This window comes from Mus musculus, chromosome 5, assembly GCF_000001635.26.
Source record: "Mus musculus strain C57BL/6J chromosome 5, GRCm38.p6 C57BL/6J".
Taxonomy (NCBI): domain Eukaryota; kingdom Metazoa; phylum Chordata; class Mammalia; order Rodentia; family Muridae; genus Mus; species Mus musculus.
Genome location: NC_000071.6, coordinates 99388018 through 99406130, shown reverse-complemented (window position 1 = coordinate 99406130; position 18113 = coordinate 99388018). Strand labels below are relative to the sequence as shown.

At 44.8% G+C, this 18113-nt stretch overlaps 1 long non-coding RNA gene across 1 annotated transcript in view; it reads left to right on the top strand.

Annotated features, from left to right (window-relative positions):
- A930011G23Rik (RIKEN cDNA A930011G23 gene) overlaps positions 1-18113 on the top strand; it is a 431817-nt gene that overhangs the window by 322930 nt on the left and 90774 nt on the right. The window lies entirely within an intron of this gene.

Genomic DNA, 18113 nt, shown 5'->3' with positions numbered 1-18113 from the left:
AGCTAACTCAGCAAAATGGCCTGAGAAATTAGTCTGCTGACACTTCCGTGAGCTACCTATAATTATGCCGTTTGCATAATTTGCGCTAACTTCTGCTCCCTCCTCCAGAGATATGCAATTGGCCCATTCCCTATACCAGAGATGAGACTTCACCTTCCTGACATTGGCTCTGCTCTGAGGGAGGATCTGGGCTAGAAAGATACAGCAACAAAAATACCTTTGGTCTCATTTGGATTTTTCCCTGGAAGTGTGTTCGTCAGCCTACTGTGAGATATGGATGTATGTAGGACACTCACATTTGCGAGAGCCTGAAGCTGGGATGTTTTTCATCATTCCTCTCTAAACCTGCTAGGCTGAGAGCTCCATCCTTTCGTGAATAGAGGATGCTCTTAGATTGGAAGTACCCGTGGTTAATGTGCAGGGGCAGTGGACCCTAAAGGTCTGCACCTCAAGCCTGGAGGATGCTCAAAAAATTCGCTATAGAGAGGGAGGCACCACTGGAATGTGGTAGACAAGACAAGGGACGGTAACATGGTCCTATAGCACAAAGGTCAGGCCTGCACAATTTCCCCACCCAGAATGTAAATGCGATCCCTGCACTGGATACATTGTTGCACTGACCTGAGCCTGTTTCTCACCTCTGTGCTAATGGCTGCATTGGCGCATCCTTGCCTACATGTTCTGGTCAGCAGGGGAAGGAGGCCCAGGAAGGTCTTGAGCAGAGACAGCGTCAGCTCCGTCGACTGCATGGTGTTCATTCTCCTTCACGAGTTCCCTGTGATCCAGATTCAGCCATGCTCTGGCCCTAGGTACCATCTTCTCTTTGCAGCTTCATTCTTCCTGGCTGAATTTGATGTTCATCTTGTTATCCCCATTAATATTAATATCAGCTCACATCTGCTGAGTATTTAGTTAGTAGCAAGGAAGGTGCTAGATTCTTACACATTATTTCATTTTTTGTTCCTTATAATAATTCTTGCAAAGAGGACCTTAGAATAACCTTCACAGGGGTGAAAATGAGGTTTTGAGGGAGTTTAAAAACATGCTCGTAGCAAAGTGTGTGTGGGGTGCTGTAGAGAAGGTTTGGAGGGGCCCAGTAACCACAGTTCTCTTCCCGATGTGTCAGCACTATTTCCTGAGATCTACCAGTTTGAACGGACTGCCTACCAGAACTGCCTTCCCTGGGCCCACAGACTCTGCCTTATCTCTCCTGCAGTGTGCCTGCATGCTGCTCTTCCTAGGGCTTTGAAACATCTTCCCTCCTTGTTTTTATCCTTCTGTCTTCTTGGCCAGGCTAACTCCTGCTACAACTTCACTCTCACTTCCTGGGAGAGTCCGTCTTGGTTAGGGGGCCTCCCTTGTGTATACCCTGATTTCCTTGATCATGAGCATTGATGACAATGTTTTGTGTCTATGTCTTTTATTGGAATCTAAGAGGTTGTGACGTTTTGAGTACTATGTTCTCTGAGCTCTGGGTCTGCACAGATACTGTGAGAATTGATGATAGTGGGTGCCTCGCCTTTTGGCTCTTTCCATTTCAAGAGTGTTCTACACGTGACTTCTCTAGCCCCAGCCTCTGTGTGTGTGTGTGTGTGTGTGTGTGTGTGTGTGTGTGTGTGTGCGCACGCATGCGCACACATTGCTAAGGATGTAACCCAGAGCTTTGCCTCTTAAACCCTCCTTTACTGAACGCTCCTCCCAACCCCTAACTTTGGAATCTGCACTGCCAGGTAAACTACAAAGTTGGTTGTTTGATTTGCTGTTTTTGTTTGTTTGTTTGTTTGTTTAGAGACAAAGTTTTCCTTCATGGGGAAACTTCATCCCCAAAGTTCATTTACCTTGAACTCTCGATTCTCCTGCCCCTGCTTTTAGTGATGGGGCTACAGCCTTGGGTCTCTACACGTGGCTCCAGGTGAGAACTTGAATGGAAACCGGGTGAGGAGAACAACGGTGGTAGAAAACAGAGACAAGAATTTCAAGAGAAAGCACATGGGAACCTATGGGATTGACAAACTGTGGTGGGGGTGGGCCCACCAGGCTATGTAAGATTGGCTAATTCCTCTAACCTTAGGATCAAATCTGAGCCCAGTGGGGTCTCTCAACCCAAGACTCCTCAGCCTTCTTGATAGAAAATATGTGGATTTGTTTGTTTGTTTGTTTTTGAAAGAAACAACAAATATTCATTTTTAAATGCTATTTTGATTATACATTAAAAAGAACCAATTCATGACTTCAAAACCAATATGCAAACATCCCTAGGCCTAGATAATACTCCATGTATTTATTTATCCGTTTATTACGGTCTGTTGATGCTGGTGTTCTGATGATGTCTAAGTTCCAGGAGCCAGGGTACTTCAGTTGGGGCTGTTGCTGGTCACTGTGGTGTTCCTCCTGTCCTCACTGAGTTCTTAACAAGGGTCCTTTGTGCCCCTCTCACTTTGTGCACCAGGAAGCCAAGAAATGTAACTCATCCAAGGCTCTGTGGCCCAGAGAGAATTTGAACTCAAACCTGTCTAAGTCCACTGTGACAGGGCGTCTCCTGCCATGTGTCACCACCTTGTTATGGGTCAGCAGCACCTCTCAACCCTTTAACTTCCTCGTTCTTTGTCACCTTGGTGAGCCACCTGGGCTGCAGAGAGCATGAGGAAAAGGAGGCTCAGCTCTGACAGGGCCGAGGCGCAAAGGCCACTTTTACATGGCTTTTCTTTGTCAAAGCAGAGGAGAAACCTCTGCCAGGCCCCAAGTATAAACAAACAGGAAACCTTTCTGTCCCTCTCCCTACCGCCAAGTTGCTGCCCAAGCAGAGATGATTGGAAGTGCTCGAGGTCAAAGAACAGACCTGCATCCATTTATTCATATCCAAATTTTATGTTTTCTATCCAGGAAAAAAATATTCCATCTAACTCAACTAAGAACCCTGTACTCATAAATAGATTCCCCCTGAACATAATCAAAATGATAATTTCCTCCTCTGGGCTAGACCAGCCCCGGTGGCCCAACTGTAATTATCATCTATCTGCTAGGCTACTGTGCTATCTCATTTTGTCAATCCATACTAATTTTCAGGCAATGCAAAGAGTGGGGTGGATCTCCCCCCTACCCCTTTTCTTGGCAGCTCAAATCCTCTCAGTCTCCAGAGGCAAGCTGTGACTGCTGAAGTCAAATGGAATTTGCAATTCCCATGGGGGCCTTTATCCTTGTTGTGCAAACACCGCTTTCTCAGATACCTGCCTAGGGAACAGCATTCAATACTGTGCAGTGCCTGCTGGCCCCACAAGGTCAGGGCTATGGCACCCACTTTCCTAGCCAGGCCACAGAGCCACTGCCCTTTCCCTCAGAAATGTAGCCTCCGTGGGCAGCTTCAGCAGCGGGAGTGGGTTGTCGATAAGTAGATAGGGGTGGGGTGGGTGGGTCAGACGCCCTGCCAGTGTCCCTGGAGAGTGTCAGTGTTTTAGGCGTACAGAGTGGGTCCATCCAGGACAGAGGCATTTCCTGATCTGTCTCCTCTGCAAACGGAGCCCAAAGTCACGAGGTGGGTGATGAAGATAATTACATGGTGTTCTGCAGAGGCCTATTCAGAGCTTGTCATCAAAGAGGACTCCTGATGACAGGCAGGCAAAGACTCTATTACCAGTGTCCCGAGTGCTGCTGAGAGCGAGGTTTCAGCGTCCAGGCCTTGTTTGTCAGCACTGATGAAATCAGCATTTGATCACTTATAGGATGGAATTTCCCCCCCACCTCATTGAATGATTTAGGTAACTTTATTCCATGATTGCCAGCATTCCTATCACAGGGAGAGAAGGGGGGAGGGGAAGCAAGCGTAAATGCAAATACCACCATGCTTCAGATCGTGGGCAGCCTTGCCTAGCTGCTTGCTGCAGAGTAGGGGGAGGTTCAAGCTAGGGTGCCCTGGGCCGACTTTTGCAGAAAGGTATATTTAACTCGTTATAATCACACGACTTCTTAGACTTGACATAGGTGCGGTGTTTCAAAAGGACTCTGAGGTTAGAGCTTGAGTGTCGTGCCTTGACTGGAAGTCGTAACACCAGTGTCCAGGATGCTCTGATTAAAGCCCTCACTGTTTGACACCGCCCCGCACCCCAAGTCTTGAAGCTGAGCTGTCTATTCCTTGTCTTTCTCCTAGTCTGCCTTTTCTGCTTTGTTTTGTTTTCCCCCTAGCTCTCTGCCACACCCATAGCCTCCTTTGCTAATTCCTAGTTTCTGCCTGCAGCTCGATGGTAGGGGTGGTACTCGGGGTATGCAGTTACCCTTTCTCTATCCTGTTCTTCTCTTCCCCAGAGCTGGCCCCATCCGCTTAGGTGTTGGAGCCATTTATCCTTATGGCTAACAGCTTGCTAGGTATGAACATATAGACGTCTACAGGGCTTCATAGATTTAATTAATCAAAAACAGAATTACGTATCATTTCTTCTTCCCCCTGCTCCATCTAAGCCCTCAATGGTCACAGCTGCTATCATTATTAAGAATTCTCTTCACGGTCATAAATTCTTTGAAAAGAAGTCTTGATTTAATAGATTAGATTATATGATAACGTGTGTTCTTGGCTATGATTTGAGTATAGTCTGCGTGTTCCCCACAGGTCTGTAATGGTTGGAGGTTTGAGTTCTAGGGTAGTTCTATAGGGACACAATAGAATCTTGAGGAAGAAGACTTTCGTGGGAGCGTCTCAGACCCTGGGAGTGAGACATTCTCTGTGACCCTCACTGATTCCCACATGACCTTGCAGAGGGTCTTACGAGAAGGTTATTATAAAAGGAACCAGTTGGTCCCACAAGAGACAAAACAGCCAGTTAGCGCCCCAGAGAGTCTGCAGTATGTGATTTGTGCTGTGAGCCTCTATAAGTAAACCTTTTCCTCATTTATTTGTTTGTTTGTTTGTTTATTCATTCATCCATCCATCCATTCATTTGCTTTACATCCCAGTCACAGCCCCCTCTCCTCCCAGTCCCACCCTCTTCCTTTTGATGACTCATTGTGTTGAGGGCTGTGTCCTCTGGCCTATAATAAAGTCAGCAGGGGGTTGGGGGGGAAGAGCTATGTTATTTATCTCATCTCCTGTTCACTTGGACACCTCTTATCACACGAAGTTACTGAGCCGAAATGAAGATTTTAGTGCAATTGTGCCACATTTCTGTTAGCTGAACATCTTATGACTTTAACTTCCAACCCTCTGACGGAGCAAATTCCTGACCAAAACCCTCACCTCACACACAAACTCCTTTCTCCTTCTCTGGAAACATTGTCCTTGGAACATCGTGTTCTGCCCTATCCAGGTTCTGTTGTTTAATTTCTGTGTATATTTCATCCCACTCTGAATCCTACATTTGGTATTATTTAAGTTTAATCTTCTGACAGGAAGTATATCTATAGGAGTGAACAGATGCCTATATTTATATCACACCTAAATAAGCCAAAATAACATTGATAATAAATATAATGATGAAGGTAGTCAGAGAGCTAACATCTCCTGTAGGTCAAACATTTGGAAACATCAAACAACACTTAGACATTAATACCAAACGTTTGAAAAGTTTTATCTTTACATTAGAGATTGAGTGGGGTTCACATACTCAAGGGGAGCTTTCACCACACCCTCAGCTGTCTTCATCCCTAGACACACACACCTAGACACATGTGAACACACACGCTGCATCGACCTTTGTCTGAACCTCAGCCTGCTGGGTCATGAGCTCTCTGGCTCAGATCCAGCAACTTTTAAAGACGTATGGCTAATGACTGAGTCTCCTGAGAGAGGAGTGGCCCATGTCTAACCAGACTTGATGGATAAATTACTTCACCAGTCTTTCTGTCAATCCTGCATGCAGTCACCATTCCCTGCTACATTCCAGAGCCTTGACCAGTTCTGATCCCACAGCTGCCACTGGCCAGCCACAGTTAATCAGATTGTAGGACACACTGTACAACCAGCCATGATGTCACTGACATGGGGAGAAACAGCAACACACGGGATGCCTTAAAACAGGTCCAGTTAAGTCATCAAGATGCTATTTGTATCCTGGAAGCATCACAGGTTATGACAGTACTAGCAAGTGCCAGTCACAACTCTCTGTTGTTTCTCAAAGTTGCCATACGCCTCTTTTGACACTTTGCTGATGGAAAACTGGAACACTGGCAGATCCACACAAATACTATCTGTCGGAGAGAGAATTTTACATTTCCCAAATCATCATGAAATCATGGTGCAAGTGCACTGTGGAATTTTATTCAGCTACAAAGAAAGAGGGAAACCATGGTATTTCCAGGAAAATAGGTGGATTTGGAAATAATCCTAAGTGAAGTCATCCCAACTCAGAAAGACAAATACAGGGTGTTCTTTCTTCTATGGGGCCACATGTAGAGCCATGAACGTGCTTATAGGACACGGAGTCAGAAAGGGGGTCACTATAGCGGGGGGGGGGGAAGCAGTGTAAAGGAAGGAGGGGAGGACACGGAACACATGACATGTGAATCAAAAGGAAGCTGCTGGCAGTGGAAGGGCTCAAGTAGCTGACAGGTTAATGGGGAAGAATGGGAGAAGGATTATCAAAACAAGTCACGTTTGAAAATGCCATAAAGAAGCACAATGCAGAGGTCACAGAGGACAGGAGCAAACTAGTGTTGTCTGGACATCGCGTAACCACTGGACTAAAAAAATGCACAGTGTCTGTGATTGCCTGTGTCCACCCCATGCACCCCTCCCTGAAGAGCTTCTGGCTACTGATGACCTCGTTGGAAGGGGGAGTCAGTTTTCTTGAAGGGTGTATTGGCTCTGGTAGGTTGGCCAGGTTCCCATGGAAGGCCTCATACATATGAGTATATGAGCAGTGCAAAGTGGACTTGTGTTGTTTGGGAAAAAGAAAAATAAAGTGGGGTGGTACAAAGTTAGGAGGGGTGGAAATGTTAAGAGTGTGACCATGACCAAAATATATTACATGAGAATTTCAAAGAATTAATAAAAATATTATATTCTAAAAGAAACATACTACTTCATATAGCAGTTTACAAACTAAAAGAAATTGGCAGGAGAGATTTGGGGCCCTAAAGAAGGCTGTCTTTGGGCATGGTCACCGATGTGTAGCAGTGATGTGTCAGTAGTCTGTACACAAGTCAACAGACAGAGCTGCAAGAGGTCTGTGCTTCTTGAACCCTGACCTTTCTGCATTGTTGGTTTTGTTACTGGTATTGAACTTTGTTCTTAAGACAAGGTCTTGCTGTGTAGCCCTGGCTGGGCTCAAACTTGCAGTGAGTCTCCTACCTATCCCTCCTGAGTGCTGGGTTACATACACCACTATACCAAGCTGTGTTTGAATGTTTCAAGTTAATATTAAACTAGTAAGTATCACAGGATAGTTTTTTTTCCTTGCTCATAGTTAGCCCTGAGTATGTGTGATCTCCTTATTCCAGTTGGTCAGGCATTTTGTTGTAGATAAACCAACGGGATGGGGGGCGGGGCATATTACTCATCTTGATTCTATTGAAAGGCTGTCCTGTTGTTCAACCTCAAGCAGTAAACTATGCTGTGAGTGAGCACAGTCTCCCAATATCAGAAGTTAGTGGGGGCTTTGCCCAGAGAGAGGAATTAGAAATCAGCCCATAAAAATAAATGAACCCGTTTCCATAGTGACGGGATTTTTTTTTCCTTCCATAGTTTTTATCCTATGTTCCCCATAGACCCCTTAGGCAGAATAACAATAAACTTGAAGAAAACGTTTTATTATCTTAATGGAGTCTTAATTTAGAGCCAAAAGCCTTTAAATTATCTGCCCAAGGATACCAGTGGCCATAACTTTTGGTATTGAATACCTGCACAGAATTGCATAAGGATTAGCATTTCCTGGAGTCCACCCAGCAGAGACAGAGGTGGGTAAGACTTCATGGGTTGATGGATCGATCCTGCCATGGGTAATATTTTACCAGAGAAGGAAATGAGCATGTGTTTTTATATGCCAAATGCAAATTTCCACCGGTGGAGCGTGAGTGTAGTGAACACTACAGCGCTTCCTCCTGATGCCCCTAAATCATGGTCCACAACCGCAGGAAGGAATCCTTGTTAGCACAAAGATTCTGCCCTTTAGCCACCACCTGGCTGTAGGATGCCTTCACCTTTGTTTTTGCTGACTGTGACTGCAGTCACACTGAAGAGGCTCACAGAGGCCTGACAACCGTGCTTTCAGAGAGAAGCTATGACACAGAGGACCTGGAAGAAGAAATTCCAAATCCCAAAGAAGAACCTGGGGTCTCACCAGGAGGCAGGGCTGGTGAAGACACTGTGTGTTCATCTCAATGGGAATTCCTAACTCTTATCTCTAATTCCTTATAAGTGTGCTTATACCATAATTTCCTTGGAAGGATTAGGGCCTATGTCTATTTTCCCAGGATAACTACTGTTGCTACCCCTTCCAAGTCCTTAAAGTTTGAACAATAAATGCTCAGGACAGCCTGCTCACAGTCCACACATTTGAGCTTCCTCTATAGATATACTCTGTATTTCTTTCCATAGTTGTGGCTTCTGATACTGACTCACCCGACTTTCCTTGATGTAGATGCTGCCAACCTCAGGTTGTTTTGTTGCTGTTTTAGTGTTTTCTTGTGTTTGTTTTTGAAGCTGATGGTAAATGAGACTGTGGAGATGTTTGTCAAAGTGCAAAGTGGAGAGTGAAGGGCTTGCCTTTTCCTTGTACAAAATGCTTAAGTTCTATGATGACCCATTGAGGCATTCGGTAAAAGCTTGTAACTGTTATCACTAATGAAAGAATATTATGATTATAATAGTAAAGAGACACTTATTTAAGTTTAATAATAAAAAAAAAAACCATAGTCGGGTGTGGTGGCGCACGCCTTTAATCCTAGCACTCGGGAGGCAGAGGCAGGTGGATTTCTGAGTTTGAGGCCAGCCTGGTCTACAAAGTGAGTTCCAGGACAGCCAGGGCTATACAGGAAAACCCTGTCTCGATAAAACAAAACAAAACAAAACAAAACAAAACACAAACAAACAAACAAACAAACAACCCCATAGACTTTGGAGTGGATTTTGTTGCTAATATTTGACAGTAGGGTAGGTAAGGGCAGAAAAACGGAATTTCAAAATTGTTGTTTTCTCTTATATTTCAGGTTTCCTTGATTGTGAGGTATTGCATGTTTGTTATAGAGTATGTAGAAAGAGATCAGAATTCAAGGCAAAAGCCCATTGGAATTCTGAACAGGTACCAAGAGTATAGTGCATCAATACATATACATACTTTAGATTTTCAAGTTCTATAATGATGAAACACATAGCTATTGTATGATATTTCTCTAAGATGACTTCATTAAACGGAAGCTGGACACTTAACTCAGAATGTTGCATCTCTGTGGGCCACCATTCTAATTCCTTAAAGGCTTTGTGGGTTTTTATTTTCAATCTGGAACCATCCCTGCTGTTGTTATTGTAGGTTCCAGATTGGATTCTTTTGAAGGTTCTTTATTCTGATTTAAAGGATCCTCTAACTTCTGTTCTATGGCCTGTAGCCTAGCATTTAATCCTTTAGTTTTCTTCATTCTCTAAGTCTGTTTTATTCTCATCTCTCTTAGAGAGGATATATAAAATCGTAATCATTACTGAGCACATTATTTTTACACTGATAGTCAACACAACACTCTATGGAATCCCAACGCATCCTGTCGTTGCTTTTTCCCTTATAATGTCTATGACTATTTATACCCAGTTTCCTTTTTCTTTTATTATTTTCAAGCTCAGTACCGACCAACTCAGAACTTTGGAGCATTTCAGTCCCACAGGAACTCTGGGAAAGAGTTCTTTTTGCCCTTGTGTGTGTCTGCAGACTCCTCAGACCAGCGCGTGTCTGTAGCACCTCTACCCCTCAGCTTGGTCCAGCAGGCTGCCCTTGCTGGTTTGGGGTTGGAGCCACTGCTCTTTGCCGCTCAGTGAGAGCCTAACCACCCTAGCTCGGGGAAGATTTGTTCTGTCTGTGAGGCGTGTTCCTTGAGGATCTAGTTCTCAGTTCACTATCTGCTACTCACAGGCCTCTGCACCACGTGTTTGTGTGTGTGTGTGTGTGTGTGTGTGTGTGTGTGTGCGTGTGTGTAAGGAGCCTGCTCTCCCTCACTTGGCCCCTCTTCGGTTTCCAGCTCCTTTGCTCTGAAACCATCTTCCACCCCGGAGTTTTCTCTCAGGCTCTATGCTTGGGTTCTAAGAGCTCATTCTCTGGGTGTCATATGTATCCAGGGACTTTGCTATCTGTAACCTCAAGAATTTTCAACTGCCCTCTTTGTTCCCCAAAATAATGACTCTGAGACTTCTTATATATGAACAAATGCCTAGGCAAAGAGCCTTAGATCTGTCCCTGACTAGCTTATAACTTAATCATTACATTATTTTATTCTAAGTTCTGCTACATGGCAGAGCCTCACTTTCATCCAGAGTTTAGGGTGAGTCTCTTCTTATGTCACGTTCTCTCCCAGAATCCTTCCCTCTGTCCAGGAACATCCACCTCTCTATTTCCTGCCTAAGCTACTAGGCTAACAGCATTTTTATTGACAATTGAACCTTCCATACATTGCGCAAGATATTCCCTCTCCAGGAAAAGACTGAGGACAGGAAGTCACTGGCCTCCTTGAACGATAATGATCAACCTTTGGAGGGATACATGTTTAAATGGAGCATGGTTTGTACAATCACAATGGTTCATTCTGGTGTTGAAGGTAAATTGCATCCCATAATGCTCTGCTGTGACATCACAGTGCAGACACTGTGCAGATACCCTGCTCCATTATGACATCATAGAACCCATTTTTAAATGACATGTGTCATTATGCCATCACGTTGGGGCATTGTGATGATGTAATGGAAGCTGTGTTGTTCAAGAACTATTGTCTAAAAATGTAGTATTATGATAGAATGATGGAGCCTTGTGATGTCACTCTTAGGTCCTATTGTATTTGTGATGTCACAGTGCAGCCTTGTGTTGGCACAATGAGGCACTGTGATGTGACACTGGGACATTGTGATGTCACAATAAAGGCTGTGAGGCCACAAGGCACCATTTTGATCATACAATTGAATGTCATTATGTAAACTGGAATGCTGAAGGAGCAGTGGAGCAGAGTGATGCCTCGGCGGAACATCGTGATGTCACAGTGGAACTGTGATGTCATAGTGCACAGCTGTGACATCACAAGGCAGCATTGCTTGGGTGCAACAGAAAAGTTACAATGCTGTGATGGAGTAGTGATGTCACTTGCAGCATTGTGAAGGCAGAGCATTGGGATATCACTGTGGAGATGCGATGTCACAACACGGTATTATCTCGGCACAATGGAGCATTCTGATGGCTCAGTGGACAGTTGAGATGTCACAAGGCAGCATTGTGTTAGCACAGTAGAGCATTGTGATGTACAGCGGAGCTGTGTTGACCTGATGTGCACTGTGGCTGCACAGTGGAGCATGTCTTGTCTCTCACGGATTCACACATGGACAAGTGTGTGTCTGCATACTTGTTTTCCTGAAGAAGAGTGTCATATTAAGCTCTCTGCTAATGTAGGGGCTGCACTGTAGCCACCAGCAAGCTTTCTCTCATGGTATAGCCCATGTGACCTAAGTGTCAAATTATGTCCGTTGTGTAGTATTTATATAAACACCTCGAGTGGTAGAGGAGAAATTTGAAGAAATTGTGTGAATAGCTTTGTTATTTTATTTGGGCTTGAAAATATTTTTCCATTGTTTGTTGCTCTTGCCTGAGTCTTCTGTCCTGAAGATCCAGAGCCTATAGTTGAGAACACTGGAGGTGGAGCCAGATGTTTGGTCTATAAATTCTAATCATCATTTCCTGTGGTCTGCCGTGCGAGCTGGATCTCCATCCACTGCAAACCCGTTTCACACAATGGAAGTGTTTATTCTGACCACAGAAGGTCAACGTGTAGGCAAAATGAAATCAGAAATGTCCTTCACAATATCTAGAAACTATCACAACTTTATCCAATGGCAGTAGTAGGGGAAACCCAGGGTTTGGAAGGTAAAGAATTTAAAGTTAGGTTTCACTAGCCTTCACTATTTAAGGCAATTAAGTTAGCCTGCTAAAAATTTTTTTAAGCAGGAGTTTCCTCATCAACTACTGAAATATTACATAAAAACCTGTTTGCAACTGAATTTTGAATGATGGTGGTGGTGGTGGTAATAGTTAGCTTATTAGTAATTAGAAGAAGGAACATGGGAGAACATATCAGCTTTCTCACACAGTGCAAAGACTGACGAGAGAGAAGGGTTGGTTATATCTCAAGTCCTATAGCTCTGAGCTCAGGCTGTGCTTTAAGCATGGCTGTACACAGCTTCACTAGGAGAAGGGTTACAACAGGAACAGAAGTACCACCAAGACCTGGATGGATGAGAACCACTGAGAGGCTAGGCTGCACATCAAATGCCCTAAGCCATTGTCACGGGTCACTGTGACTGAGACTGCATTTGTTTAATCAAAAGGAAGCTGCTGGCAAGGTATACAACCAATCTTCCTAACTCAAGGGGCACGATGGAAGGAAGACCTGCTGCTACCTAGTACCTCATAATACAAGACCTGGAAGTAGACTCACTGGATTATGGAGGAGCTAGTCTGTCTTCCTGTTGGCCCTCTGTAAGGGAAACTGCTTCCCCACCCCAAGATCCTGAGTTCTTTAAATCAATGGTATACTCAGCTCTGCAGGGGAGGACCTGTGATTTCAGATATATGAGATCTTGGGATTCTGGGCTCTTGTGCCTTGTCTTGTCTGGATGACTGCAGTGATGTCCCAGTTTCCTGCATCTGGTTTTAACCTTCTGCAAACTATTTGCTGAAGTCTGGCAGTTGCTTGAACTCTCTCTCTCTCTCTCTCTCTCTCTCTCTCTCTCTCTCTCTATATATATATATATATATATATATATATATATATGTATATGTATATGTATATGTATATGTATATGTATATGTATATGTATATGTATATGTATATATAACAAATTACCCCCAAATGGCAAAAACAATTTAGCACCATCTATCTATTCACTTTCCTGTGGGCGTCAGGTAGGTGGACTCTCTGCTCACTCAGCATCTCACCAGGCTGAGATCTTGGTATCAGCTGGCTGGGTTCTCACCTGGAACTTGGGGGGATGTCCCAGGCTCATCCTGGTTATTAGCAGCCCCTTCCCTTTACAGGACTTGGGTCCCTGTTTCCTGGCTGTCAGGGGACCTGCTCAGTGCTCAACGTTCTCACATCCACCCTCCCAGGCCCACTGACGGAGACTCCTCGTCACACATGCCTTAGCTCACAGCCTCTCTCTCTCTCCCTACCCACCTACCCCCTCTCCCCACCCTTTCCCTAGCTCCTTCTCATGAAGGGCACAAGCTCTTTTAAAGACTGGCCTGGTTCTCACTAAAGACAATCTCCCCTACTTAAAATCATCCCATTTGGAACTTTTATTACTGCCGCAATTGTTCATTTAAAGAAATTAATAAATTAGTTTTTTAGTTTTAATAGCTGAAAGTGTGTGTGTGTGTGTGTGTGTGTGTGTGTGTGTGTGTGAGAGAGAGAGAGAGAGAGAGAGAGAGAGAGAGAGAGAGAGAGAGAGACCGAGAGACTACATTAATTCAGCTGTATGGGATTCTACCTTATACTTTTGCCTACAGAGTCAAAATCCGTGCTTCAAGCTTCCCAGAGGGCACCCATTCTTCCTATTGAATGAAACCCATGCTCCTTACCTTGGCATTCAACACTGCACAGTCTAGCCATCTGTGCAGACTTACCTGCGCTTGCTCTGTGCCCCGCACTGTATTCAGGTATATTGTACTGTAGCACACTACTCATATGTCTGTGGCTCATACACTGCAGAGTTTCTTACTTTGTCTCTTTAGCTAATCATCTTCTTTGTACTTAGAATGCCTTTTCTCTACATACACATGAGAAAACTCTTTGAGAGTCAGAGGTATTTTTTTTCCTCTAGTCGTCCTTCCCTGGATTTACAACAAATATTTATTGAACACCTACTATGTTACAGGCACCAGAATAATAGTCTCTCTCTCTCTCTCTCTCTCTCTCTCTCTCTGTCTGTCTGTCTGCCTCCCTCCATCCTTCTCTCCCTTTCTTGCCTTCCTCTTTTTCCCTCTTCCTCTCTCTCCTTCCTCCTCTGAGCTCTTCTTCCACTGGGAAGACAGGAAACCATAAGGCTAATGCTTGCAGATTGCAAGAGGAAGATCTGTCAGGTTGTATCAGGGCTATAATAAAGGGGTAAACTGAGATGGTTATATGAGTGTCATTTTGTACGCCATCAACCCATAGTACATCTGTGATAGGCAGCTGAACAGAGATGTGAAGGAGGGGTGGGAGGAAACGCTACAGGAAAGGTCATTGCCCTCTCTGTTTCCTTTGTCCCCCATTATAGTCAGATGGATGGATGAATGAACAGCTACAACAAAGCTCTACAGGCAAAGCCACTAGGAAGTACAAAGGCCCTGTGCTAGGAACTCCCTCGCTGCTCAGTTAATATTTGCCTCACCTCATAGAAGCATTTGGAGTGTTTTTTTCTAGGAAGAATGCTAGTCATTGGAAATTGAGGAGGAAGAAAAATGTCAGCAAAGGTTGAGTTCCTGGGGAGGTTCACTGCCAAGCAAAGCAGGGTACCAAGTACCGGGAAAACGGGCAGATTTCATGTCAGGGTGCTAAGACTCACATCACACTTAAGCCCTAAGCAGGAACTCTGAGGCATAGCCATAGGGCTAGCCTGTGCACACCGATAAGTAGAATCTTAGCAACATGGGCAGCCGGGGCACATCCCAGCTCTAGCTGCTGATTGGGTTGTCATTCTCAAGACGCGTTTTACACTTAGAGTCTCTGTTGCCATCTTCTTATCTTTTTGGAAATCATGCTTTAGTCTTGTCTTCTGATTTTGGGGAGTTGGGAACAAATTCATGTCTTCCTCACATGGTCAAGGAAGCAAAATGGTTAGAGCCCGTGCAGAAGGAAAAAGAGCTAGTTAGGGCTGGTCTTTTGACCAGGCTTTTCTACTTACAAAGAAGAGGAGGAGGCTTGTCAGAGTCACTTGAGAACTCATGTTTGGTTTGGCAGCCTTTCGAGGGTGAGCACCACAAAGCTGTCTCACTGGACTCCACAGAACAACAAGCACACTTGTTTGTCTTCTGTGACTTTTCTCCCTTTCTGGGCCGTCTCCGATGTCGGCTCTGTTTTTCCTGCTTTGCTACATAACCTTGTCTGTCTACTTAGACTTTCTACTGCCTCAAAACTTTGGCTTGCCGTGCATCTGAGAACAGTGCTACATGGTGGCTTTTCAGCTCTGGTTCAAACCATTAACTCGTGTGCTCTGTCTGCATGAATTAATTCACATTTAGGAGACAGAAAACAGCCTTCCCGGCTCGTCTTTTTTTTTTTTTTTTTTTAAATACCCATAAACTAAAGGATTAGTGTAGCTCAGTTGTCCACCATTAGCTTAATTACCTAAAGCCAGGAGGAGAGGAGACATGAAGAGGGATTATAGGCTTACAATGTAGCTTTCCAAGTGCCCAAGGGCTAAAGGTGGAAAAGGCCCCTACAAATGATGGGGAGGGTGAGGTATCTGACATCTCTAATTTGGGGAACAAGATGTGTCACTGAAGAGGAATTGAGAGTCACCTGAGAAGCTTAAAGGCCAGCCAGCGTTAAGCACCAAGAGTCAAGACTAGCTTGTGAGGGAAAAATGGAACCCAGCAAAGACTGGAGTGGAGTAGGAGAAGGCGGTGGGCAAGAGTCAAAAGTCAGAGAAGACGAACAAGCATGTCTGTTGTTCTGTGGAGAGTCGTAAGGAAAATCTCTGACGGAGACAGACCTACTTCTTCACTGATGTCAAAACCTCTCATTCCTATTTTCTTGGGCAATGGACAAAGTCGGGGAAAGTTCTCAGGGCCACAGGCATACAGAAAGTATGTTAGACGGGGCTAAGACAGAACTGGAGGGAAACTTCAAGCTTACAGATGGCAGTGTGCTCTCATGATGTGGCCCTTATTCACTGAAGGCTCCTGGGGTCCAGGCAATGTCAGAGATGATGGTAGTTCCCTCCCCTAGAGCTTCTCACTTGCTGTTTTGTTTGTTTGCTTTGTTTTTAATTTTGTTTTTTGTTTTTGTTTTGTTTTGCTTGGTGTGTGTGTGGGGGGGGGGTGTAGCCCTGGTTGTCCTGGAACTCACTCTGTAGCCCAGGCTGGCATTGAACCTGCTTCTGCTTCTGCTGCCAAGTGCTGGGATTGAAGGAGTGCACCACCACTGCCCGTCATGCTTTTCATTTTCTGAAATCCAATTTCTTTCCCACCTTACCTATTTGCTTTATTTTATCTTATTTTATTTATCCAAGATCCATTGAGTCTATGACCCATGAGTGCAGAGAATTTTTTCTGTTTTGATTTTTGTCCAGTGTTAAATTTACAACATCTAAAAGGTACCTTGCTCCATGGCAACTTGCCAAATGTTTATCAGTATAGTGTCATGTCAACTTGACACAAGCTAGAGAGTCACTGGACAGGAGGAAGCCTCAATCAAGAAAATGTCTCCGTAAGATTCAGCTGTAGGCAAGCCTGTAGGGCATTTTCTTAATTGGTGATTGAGGGAGGAGGTTCCAGGCCATTGTGGGTGGGGCCACCCCTGGCCTGGTGGTCCTAGGTTCTATAAGAAAGCAAGCTGAGCAAGCCATGAAGAACAAGCCAGTAAGCACCACCCCTCCACAGCCTCTGCATTTGCTCCTGCCTGGCTTCTTGTCCTGACATCCTTTCAGTGATGAACAGTGATATAGAAGCGTAAGCCAAATAAATCCTTCCCTCCCCAACTTTCTTTTGGTCATGGTGTCTCATCACAGCAAAGGTAACCCTGACTAAAGCACTAAATAAATGAGTCCTGTCATTTGTATAAGTTACTTGCACAGGAAAGAAGAGGGGCCGCGATCCTGAATCCTAAAGTGCGCATTCTCTGAGCTCACTCTTGAGCGTGAGTGTGTTTCTGGATTCTGGGTGTGGCCTCTTTTATCTTGAGTAAGTACATTACATCTTCAACATGTTTACCAATGTGTTAGTCAGGGAAGGCTGCTCTGTGCCCCAGTAGCCTGTGATCCCCTAAAATCTAAGTGGCTCAACTTGGCAGGGAACATTCAGAAACCTAGGGTGACACTGTTGGCACCCTCTGACACTGTTGGCTCAGCATGGTATGTCAGAGCTTGCTGCTGTAAGAGAAAAGGCAAGGGCAGCCATAGGATTCAGCCTCTTTGCCAAGGCCGTTATGCCATCCAAGGAGGCTGAGAGGTCCTCTATTGTATCCAGTAAGGAAAGGATGAGCTGCTGTAGTCGCAGGCCTGCCTCACTCACAGCCAGCGACCAGTGCTGTGGAGCCAGCATCTGTCCATACTGCAGCAAGTTCCTGGAGAATGTGACAATGACACATTAGGTGAAGTTGGATTTAGCAAAGCTTGCAGAAGAGTTAGAATCGGATAATGATGACGACTAGACTCCTATTGAGCGTGTATGAGTAACACTTGAAGCGTTGCTTTGTCTTTGAGCAAATTACAGGGAAGAAGGAGCAGTAGGCTGGAAGTGGTCGCTGGCCCACTCGAGTGATTCATTCAGGTCTCTGGCCTGCTGTGAAGTCTGTATCCAGGCCAATACCTGTCTGTCTGTCTGTCTTCTTTAAACCTGAAGCTGCTCCAGCAGAATGCATCTCTCTAGGCAGAGATGTCCACAGTGGCCTGACCTCTCCGTCACCAGTAAGCAGGAGAAGGTCACCGCCTTGGAAGACAATGGAGTGTGTCCTTTTCTCTTACTATGAAGGGAATTTTATTGTATCAGCTCACCACTGACCACAAGCACTCAAACTTGGCAGGAGGCCTTGGCCACAGTGTCAGGCCCAGTTTTCCTAAATCACCCTGATCCACCCTGGAAATGTTTGGGTGAACAGCCAACTGTACATCTTCCGTTCCTCCCAAATGTATAAGATTTCCATTTCTGGATGGACTCGCTGATATCCGATTCATGCAAATGATAGGAGTCGCATATGAAGCATCGGCAAGATACCACCTTCCACTGTTAAAACATATGCTCCTC